Source organism: Argiope bruennichi, chromosome 3 (assembly GCF_947563725.1).
Source record: "Argiope bruennichi chromosome 3, qqArgBrue1.1, whole genome shotgun sequence".
Classification (NCBI taxonomy): Eukaryota; Metazoa; Arthropoda; class Arachnida; order Araneae; family Araneidae; genus Argiope; species Argiope bruennichi.
In genome coordinates this window covers 126,614,322-126,624,933 of record NC_079153.1, presented here as the reverse complement: position 1 = coordinate 126,624,933, position 10,612 = coordinate 126,614,322, and the positions used below count along the sequence as shown (strand labels likewise).

General features: G+C 31.4%; 1 long non-coding RNA gene across 1 annotated transcript; it reads right to left on the bottom strand.

The window, feature by feature from the left end:
- Positions 1 to 5,975: 5,975 nt before the first annotated feature.
- On the bottom strand, positions 5,976 to 10,410 carry LOC129963074 (uncharacterized). The gene is made up of 3 exons (XR_008783953.1): positions 10,252 to 10,410; positions 8,829 to 8,951; positions 5,976 to 7,700 (listed from the first exon to the last, which is right to left on the bottom strand). It is a non-coding gene; the product is annotated as an uncharacterized LOC129963074 (long non-coding RNA).
- Between the last annotated feature and the right edge of the window lie 202 nt (positions 10,411 to 10,612).

Sequence of the window (10,612 nt, the reverse complement as noted above, 5' to 3'; positions counted from 1 at the left end):
TTAATTGGAAATAAGTTTATTCATAGAAACATTTGCATTATGTCAGTACAATTTACCTATTACACATTTTAACACGCAGAATAAAACCAATTCTGGAATATAAGATACAACATTAAATTTTGTACAACCAATAAGTCAAAAAACTGAAACTTACAAGAATACGTATCAGTTTAGACTAAGTTTGTTATACAATGCTTAAGTGCAAGAAATGATCAATGTAACTTATACTAGATTAAAGTAAAAGCAGAAAAAATTTGACAAATCAAGTAACATTTCACAGAAAACTATGTAAAGTAAATACATAAGTCAGAATACATAGACAATTCACAAGGGCAATATAAAGATTACAGCAATTGACAAGAGAGGTTGTGCTACATGCATTTCCATTTATTTTGAATTGTCTTAAAGTCGAAATGAAAGATTTTCATAAATATGTTTTAAAAATTTACAAATTCGAGTTGAGTGTTTTTGCAATTAAAGCAGATTTGCTTGTGTAATTATTTTTTATTCAAGAATTTACAGTAGAAAAATATTTTAATCTAATACAAAAGAAAATATTTGAAGAGTACTTCCCCATTTTGGGATAAATTAACATTAATAACCAAACCATTAACTTAACCAAACCAATTTGTAAATACTCAATGCCATTTTAGAAGTTTCGTTAAAAACTTTTAGTTAAATTAACGATCTCTGCACAAAAACGAGAGTAACTATTCAAGAATAGTCTTTTACACTATAAATTGATTTAAAATTAAACGATTATTAGCTTATTTCAACCAATTATAACTGGTAGAGGAAAAAAAAGATTGAAAATTCTTAAATTTTCTTGCAAATATCTAAAACAGTTGTTGAAAACATGAGCAAGGATGGGACTAATTTGTTAAACTTATGCTTTCAAGATTGACAGAAAAATGCAAATTTTATCTCGATTAAATCAGTTCTTATAAAAGTACATAGTTTAAGAAGTACAAATTCAGCTGCTTCAGTAAAGCCATAGTATTACAAGGAGAAAATGGCAAAAGTTACATTTTTAAATAAATTGAATATTTTCTTGCATAGCGTATAAATGATACAAATAAAGTACATTTCTAGTTAAAGCACAATATAAAAACAGCAGTTTAGATCGAGCTTCAAGTGTATACATTTAAATAAATACAAAGCTCTACTTTAAGAACTAGAGTTTATGGCGGATATAAATTTTTAACCGATTAGGCAAGGTTGGACGATGTATTTGAATAATCTTGCGTGCACCGTTTCTACTCTGAAGCTTTCACGCTATTTAATCATTCCACTACGGAAGAAGTTTATTCGAGAGTTAGAATCGTTACTAAGTTGTTTCTAAAAAACAAATTAATAGAAATAAATATTTAGAGATCTTAGACATGAAGTAAGGATTTAACTGAATTGTTGAAACTATCGAATGTCAAGCTAAGCACAATATCCTTGAATGCATTTAATATTTTAACGCAAAGTTTACCCTCTGAAAAGAAATCTTGTCCGAGAACAATTTGAACACACCTTCCGACATTTAAAAACATTAAACTATTTAATTTCCTTCCTATAAAGTAATTCATTTTAGCAAAAGGCGTTATAAAAAAATGCCGGTTTATTGCATGAATATGCCTACTGAAGATTTTAAAACTTCATTGAGTGAAATAATCGAAATTCCTTATGAATATTACTATAAACAGCACAAAACCTGAACTGGGAACTGCCAAGAGAAAATAGGATAGGGAGGAATAGGACAGTCTACCGAGTTTCGACCCGGCTTGCATTTTGAGATACGATTATTAAATTTCAGTTCCGGAAATTTGGGTTGGTGGATTATTCCTTTTATTTAACCTTTACCAAAGCAAATTCCTGCGCTGTAGAATTTTTCGGGTTCAAGTACAAAATTGACTCCGCCTTTCCTTTCAATGAATTCGGTTTCTCACGAATCCTTATCAAAACACACAGACAACGTAAAGTTCCCTACTGCGAAGTCATTTTTAAAGAAAAAAAAATCGAAAAAGTTTAATATTTCTGAATTTATAACTCCAGCAAAACCAATAGAATCTTGAAAATTCCTCTTGTAATGGCAATTTAATGGACGGAATTTAAAATTGCTGAACAGAACGGTCTAATGAACATTAAACCGTTTTGTTTAGACGTTTAATGTTCATTAGATGTTTAAAAATTTTGTTAGTTTATTCAACTACTAACTCTAAACATGTCGCATTCTTTACCTTCACGTACATTCTTATTCATTCATGGGTTTCAAATTCCAGGACATCCCGACATCGATGTTGATCAGGCATCGATTTCAAGAATGCCGTAAGGAATCAAAAGACTGGCAGTTGACTGGCTAGCACAGCCACTGACAGTCTTTCCCCCGAAGATTAAAATGGCCAAGTCAGGAAATCGTAAGTGGCATGATCTGCATCTTGCGTTAGTTGTGCTTCAAAACATTTGATAATGCTCTTTAATTTCTTGAAAAGCAAAAAGGTACGATACTTTACAATCTAATGCAAACGGTTTTTAATCTGTAACAAGAAGCTGAAATATTTAGAATTTCATTGCTAAATACGCAGTTGTTAACCGAAAAGGGTGTTCCTTCATATACCAGAAATAAACTACTGATATTCTACAAGTTTTGCTGAAGTACAAGAGATCCTGTAAGCTTATATTCGCAACTCATTAACAAGTTTGTTTAAAAATGGTTGAAGTTTCAGAATTCGTCGTCATTTTCACTAAAAATAGACTTATTTTCAACTACAGTTTAGTCACGAAGACGAGCTTTGAACATTTAATTTTAGCAAATAATTTAATATAGTTAGATAAAATTTCTCCTAGTTTTGTTCAAATTTAATAAAAGCGATTCAATTTTGACGTCTGAATTAGCTTTTAACTACGTTTCAGATTTTAAATGCATCATGTTGAGCGATAAGAATTGTTGGTTCTACGTCAGTTGATGTACGGTGAACTTGAATGCATTAATCTGTCGTAAGAATTTATTCATTTCAAATGAGTCGAATTAAAGAGAAACAAGTCAGGAGAATTATCTGTGCAATTGCCAGTTTTCTTTGATCTTCCCAGAATGAAGTACAATATGCTTGTCATAACGAGTCCCGAGTTGCATCCGAAATTTCGCATCAAAGATGGTGCTTATTTTAATTCAGTAAGATGCTAAAGTGCAAGTGAGAAATCGTAAGATTAAAGAAAATTATAATTAGAAAATGTGAACCAGATGAATTTAGGGGTTATTGATAACGACGCACATGTAAAAATTTAGATTTGGGAATATTTTAATCGTTTCCTACGAAGTTTCATAAATGGTTCCAAATTTAAGGAGAGTGAGAGAATAAACATTTTACTTAAGCTGAAGTAACAGAACTTAAGATATTTCTAGTATTTTAACTTTGAAATCCAAGATTACGGCTTCGAAAAAAATTGAGAGTAGCGATTTTAATTGAGAAAATTTTACAATTAACTGAACTTAATAAGCTATTGGAACATTTTGATCCCGATGTTGGCCAGGCACCACGATCAAAACGCCAATAATTTTGTTGCAGACTGAAGGTGTAATCATTTTGCTTGTCGACGGAGCAAATGGCCACCTTCGCATAAATAGAGCTAAAGTTATGTAACTGCTTTATTCTGATACTTTAAAACTGATAATCACGTAGTTAAAATTTAGATTTTAGTCGAAATTTTATTAAATTGATAATTAGTTCATATCAAAAATTTGAATTCCGTTTAGAAAGACTCATCTGGTTAGACATTTTCTACGGCGATTTAAAAAGGCGATTTTTGTTTCCTTGCCAATTGCACTGTTGCATCAGTTACGGCTTAATACATTGAATATTTCCAATGCTTCACACCTATAGAAATTGAATCCGCAGCAGTCAAAATATTGAAATAACTTTGAATTTTTAACTAACCCAAATTTAACTGGCACTTTCCTGCCGGATTTAGAATTTAGACATCTACAATGAAATAGCTATTGGCAACTCAGACTCGTTCAGAATATTAGAAAAGAGGTAAGTTTTCTATGAACCTGGTTTAAGGGCCAAATGAACTGCGTTAAAAATCAAATTTAAGGAGAGTGCTGAATATAGGAATTATTCGAGCCTTTAAATTCAAGTTTGTTTTCAAAAAGGCAGAGAATTTATTACTGGGAATAAAGATAAAATTCGTTTCGTAATTTCTACAAATGCGGTTGAAATATCGAGTTAAGAATTTACAAATTTGCTATTACAAGTAAAACCTCGATTGATCGATCGTTTACTGATCGATCTAAGACAACCCTATCTATACACCGTCCAACCTATGAAACTTTTAATTTTAGAAACTAATTAAACATTCGAGAGGTAGAATTCTTATTCAATTCCGATATATATTCTGAAAACTCCTTGATGCCTGTAACAGTACAGCCATATAAGTTTTAAATAAACTCACGATTAAATGCATAAAGTTAAAAATTGACAATTTAATTGTAAAATCTATAACATCGGAAATTCAGTTAAAACATCTAGATTTTTACAAGCATGAAATAAATCAAACTTAGTATATATTTACAAGTTTATATGCATTAATATACAATCAAAAAGCAGACATTATGACAAAGAAGAATACCTTTCAGTGAGTAAAGGATTATTTGCAGCTTCTCGCCCGTAAAAAGTGAATAGTCTTGAAAACGTATTCAGATGGACAAGACTATTATCTTGAGTCGTGTTCCTTCAAAACTCATGCTATACAACATTTCGAAACAAACACTATTGAAAAGTCTAAGCTCAGAAAAAATTCGAGTATAAGACAGCAACATCATTTGTAAGAGAATATTAAAATACAATGAAAATTCAAAATAAATTAATATAAATATATAGTTAAATAACTTGATTACGAAGATTTAAAAAATGCGATGCAGCTTAACAGAGAATTCTGCATCGTAGAAAATTTTCCAAGTTTAGATTGGAACTTCTCTAAACAAGCATTTAAATCTATGCCTCTAAGAGAATTTTTAATTCTAAATAAATATTCTGGAATACACTAAATACAAAATATTTCACCACAGAAACCAAGAAAATTTTAAAGATCCAAATGAAACGGACGATCCTGTTTTCATAAAATGTTCGCGCCTCTGAACAATTAGTTACAATCTATTAAAAGGTTTTCTATGAAATGCAAGTTCAGGGATGTCCCATTTAAGAAAGTTTTATTCGATTCCAAGTCTACCTATAATGAAGTTTATTTTACCATTAGAATTTCTAGGAGTTTAAGGATTCAAATTTTCTTGGATGAGATCCTAGCACAAAAGATCACGCGAATGTCACAAAAGAGACTAGATCATATTTAACAGCCGTTTTTTTTTAATTTCGTGCTTAATTTCAGATCGTCTAAATATCTTTGAACTTATGACAATATTGTACAAAGCAAGAGATAAAAAGATTAGAGTGGCATTTCTTGAACGACTTCCAAGGCTAATATCGATTCCGTTACTCAAATTGCAATTATAATTAGATTTAATTTAGAAAAATAATCCAAACTCAGCATTTAAAGGAATCTCCAATACGAAGACGGTTGAAGTTAAATCAAAAGATCCGGGAGAGAACAAGGAAAGCTTTCGAATCGAGACTACCTCAGTTGCTTTTTCATTTCAAGATTCCCTCAAATCACAGAATCAACCTCAATTTAAGATTGGTGCGATACTATCACGATTTTCGAAGAGCAAATTAAAATTTAGGGGACGGAATTTAAAATTAGATCGTATTTCGTTTGTCTTGAATGCTTTATCGAAAATGGAACGAATTTAAATTTTCTTCTTAAAAGGAATTGCATGGATTTATATAATTTATTCCACGTTTAATCCTTTGACATGCGAATGGACTTAATATCCTAACTAGACGACATTTTGATTTCTACAATATAAGGAGCATTTGAGATACTGAAGCGTTTCTAAGCGATTTTTACATTTTAAATTAATTCTTTCACTAACAAATTGAAAATTCAGTGCACGAGTCAACTCATTTTATGCCAAGGTGCTTATTGCATTCTCAATAGAGTTAAGTATTGGCAAGTAATTTTATCTCAACCATGATAACGGTAGCTAAAGGGAATACACTTTAAATTTTAATGTGAAAACAAGTTTGAGGAGGTTTAGTGTGCGCGTGAAAAGTTTGGCAACTAGTTTTAATATTTGAATTTTTAAGATAGTTGCTACCAATGTTTCTAGTACAAATTGCATTCAATGTATTTCGATTCGATTTCCCTCCCCCCGTCCAAATATGCTTATCGATTTGATACATTGACTAACTATGGCAGTTTCTATTTCATTTCTCCTAATCGACATTTCCGTTTATTTTCCTAGCAATGATCCTACATAGTTAACGCGTTAAGTACCTGTTCCCTGGGGACCGCTGTTTTCTACTTTGGCTGCCGGTCCCAATCAACCTCAGCAGAAAGACAGCAGGGACCAGTATTACTTAACTTGTTAACCCCTCCCCCTCCGTTCTACCTCTTCTCGAAGCCCATTCCGATCTTCCCAGTCATTCCCGTTAGAACCAGGCAATTTCTACTTTCAACATTGGCATTTGCAACTATCCCTCAAAGTCCTAACAAAATGCAACTAGAATGCTCTACTCTGAACCTAGGATTACATTTTACATACAGCGAAGTTAACAGTCATAAGAATTCTTAGAAAAGCCTACATCTGTCATTTTAACTATTGTCAAGAAATTCAAAGTTAATGATTCGGATTCTCATGACTAATTAGGATGCTAGTATCTCAAGATAAAACAGACGATTGTTTCTATAACCCATTTCTTTGATTGGAGAATTTAACCTTTCTGTACCAATGTAGTAAAAATATTTTTCCATGCGATGGTACGAGGGAAATATTGAACTATTAATTAGGACGTCTTGAAACTAACTTTTAAATTTTGAATTCTACAATTGTATTGTGAAGTTATTTTAACCGAAATTAGCTTATTATCGAGGTAAAAGTGAATTGTTATAGGGTTCAAATTTATGCACGATTTTCGTTAATTACAAATTCAAGAAATTACCGCCGAACATGGATGATTGCAAGAAGTATCGACTTTTGAAAAGGACATGTAGCAAGCAAAATCTTTTAGAATCCATTTCCTCTAGAGGAAAGTCGATTAATAACAAAGGAGCTATTCTTAGAATTATTCATAAGGCGGCGCTTTCTCTTAGATCTGTTAATTAACTCACGACTTTTAATAGGACCAGGAATCGAACATCTTTGATACGAATACATCGGAATTAAATTTACGTGAAGCCTTTATTTTTAATAATTTCGTCCGTTTCATTTTCTTACAGAAAGCAAAAAGCAAGTTAAAATTAAAGAATTTAACTACATTTTCCATGAGAAATTTAATAAAGTTCCCTATACAGAAATTAATCTTAAATTTAAAAGATTGCATCTTTGCCGCACATGAAGTTTCGAGTGCTCTCGAAGTCTAATTATTAATAATTGGATCTAGTTCATGATACATTAAGACAAAATCATACTTTAAATAAGCAATGCACTATACCATACAATTTAGGCAATAAGTGATAATGCAGCGTAGAATTTCAGTACACGATTCATTCCAAAACGTTCAGGAAATTCATAAGAGGCTCCGAGGAATAGAAATGCAAGACAGTCCACTTGAACATTCTAGATCCATTCAAACTGAATGAAAGAAATTGCCCGTTTCCTGAAAATTAAAAATTGGTAAATTACAGAGAGCAAGCCATATTCAAATTTAAACGAAACAAATTGTGTACAAAATGTCCCAACTGAAACAAGGCGAGGAGTATAGAAACTGAACTATTTATCCTACTCGAAGGTTCAATTTAGAATTTACTATTGCATAGGATAGAATTTAAATATGGAAAGCCATTTTCATTCTACTTTTAGAGGGGATAATAAAATGAAACGATACCAGAGAAACTATTTTAATTTGAAGTAATCTAAATACTATTATACTCGATTAAATGGAATTGTTATTTCGAATATATATCGGCATTTTTTATACTTTTTGCCCATGGAATAAGCCCAAAATGTTTCAATCTAACAGTTTTTGAAAATGTATCTACAAGAATAGGCGTTACTTTTGGCAATTTAGTTTAAGTTTCATTGCTGAAGTTGCGAAATTTGCTTAGAAGAAATCAACTCATTCATAATTGTTTTCCTTAATATGAAAGATAGGCTTTTCCGAATGTTTCGATTTTTTAAACATTTGCACCGTTTTATAAGGAACAGATATTCAATCTATTAGACAAAATAGACAGTTTCGGTGCTACAGATTAAATTCCATACAATTCATGAACCAAACCAAACCAAACTTCACTCGCGATTACGAGATAAGAAAAATATCGATTTAGAGATTAAAATGACATCAATAAATAACGTCTTGATTACCATACACTTAACCTTGCATAGATGCATCTAATCTTCACATTTAACCATACGATTCCTGGAGATTTTTAAACAAAAAGCTAATTTTGCATGTCGAGAAGTGCCAATAGCATTAAGGTTTGTAAGGAAATTGTTTCAACTCGGTAAATTCCACTGTGCGATAAATTTATTTACTATTCAGTAGCCTTTAATATTGAGGAAGAGATTTATCATTGTGCAGTTTTATATTCAGAATTAAAGTTTTGCTTTTCGACTCAAGTTTTCCCACGAGTATGATCGACGAAAAAGTTTTGCTATATGTAAAGTTACCGATAGGAGAGTATTAGATTCACTACACCTCGCAACTCATCGAGTTGATTCGAAACACGAGCCTCCCCCCCCCCTTTCTCAAGTGAATTTTTGATCTAGAGAACTATAAACTCACCATTAGAAGATTGAGAATCTAGTTGTAGAAAGCCGACACGGAACATCTGGAAACGATCATCAAGGTTATATTCAAATGAGTGCTGTTTTGGTCAACAATTTTTTCCAACTGTCGGAAGTTAACCTACAAGTGAGAATTTTTATAAGTATTGAATAGAAAGAATTTATACAGTAAGTGAAACTGTATCAATTTAAATCAACTTCAGCAGTAAAATCTGAAGTCGTAAGTTTAGCAGGAAAGCGTTTTCAGAAGTTATAGTTGAAACAAAAGACAAATTTGATAATCTGAATGATGTTCAACGCTTAGTGTAAGTGTACTTGAAACCAAGACCTTCACATAAATTAAAAATAGATTCTTCTCAAAATATTTAAGAACCCTATTACTCGTTAAAAGCGAAGTTTATTTTTTAAAAGTTCGTAGCTTTATTATGATTATAACCGCGATAGGACGTGTATACACGCTGAATGCAATAGAATTGGTTGTATATATTCAACTTCACAAAAATCGTAGACAAATATAGTTAACTTTTACCTAATAAGATGAATTATTGAAGGCATTAGAAATTGTTAAACTATTGCCAACGGAGAACATGCAAATATTGATGGTATAATTACAATAAAGGTGGGAAAATGAGTTTCCAAGTTATTTGTAAGTTTTGCAGTTGCACATACATGGTCGACCAACACGACAATAGCTAAAAACAGATTACCGTTTAGAACTTAAATATCACGTTGTTCTCACGAGCCAGAAATTACCAAGGGTCTTCGTAGTTCGCGAATTTTATCTTGCTGCACTCTTAATGAGTAATTTTCGACATACTAATAAAGTACAATGAGTACCAGATGCATTAGGGAAAATGTTTTGTAAAGAAAATGCATTGTACTGATAACTTCTATTCCAAATAGTTTAATTCAATCGCTGTATTTATAACAGGCGTACTTGTATTCAAGAAACTGACATTTGTATTCTTATTAAAATCGAGATTTAATATCGAATCAATTTTATTTTAAACATGTATGCAAGTTGATTGGGCCAAAATAAAGTTTTGGATTGACGTATATATACGAACGCTTTTAACTAGTTAAGATGATAGCTTTGCAACATCTAATGAAATTTTATAAACGTTTTCAAAATCAATATTTTAATATTCAAATCGCATCACAATCACATGGCGTCTTTCACACGTTTTATGAAAGAATACCAAGTGTTATTCTTTGTTTGATAATTGTGTGAAGTTTTCAAAACACATTTTACCTATTCACAAAATTCGCATCGTTTACGAATTTTATATAGCCAATGTAAGCTACTAAACTATTACTCATTAGAAAGAGCGCCGTAAAATAGGCAAACTCGTTGAAAACCAACAACTTACATAAAATTGAAGAAAATTAAGCTAAGCATATACACTTTACAGTGTTCTTACCTTTTTAAAAACTCCGAGGAACTGGCGTGGGTTGTATTGCTATTAACCCAACATTTTTTTTATTTCCATGGTCGTACACAGCGCAATCAAAATTTGGAAGTGGCCTAATGACGAAAATTCCTTTTAAGCTCGTTCAAATCGACTTGTAGGGAATTATTCAGTATCCTGCAAGAGATTTATATAAATTTTAGATTGTTTATCATTAAAAAGGTAAACAATTAATATTGAATATAATTTTTTTACTTAATTGCTGAATATAATATTTACAATACATAGCAGTTGCATCCAACAGCTTTGCGTTAAGTTATGTCCAGTGAAGAAATAACTTTAGACTTGCTATAATCTTCCAGTTTTAAATGTT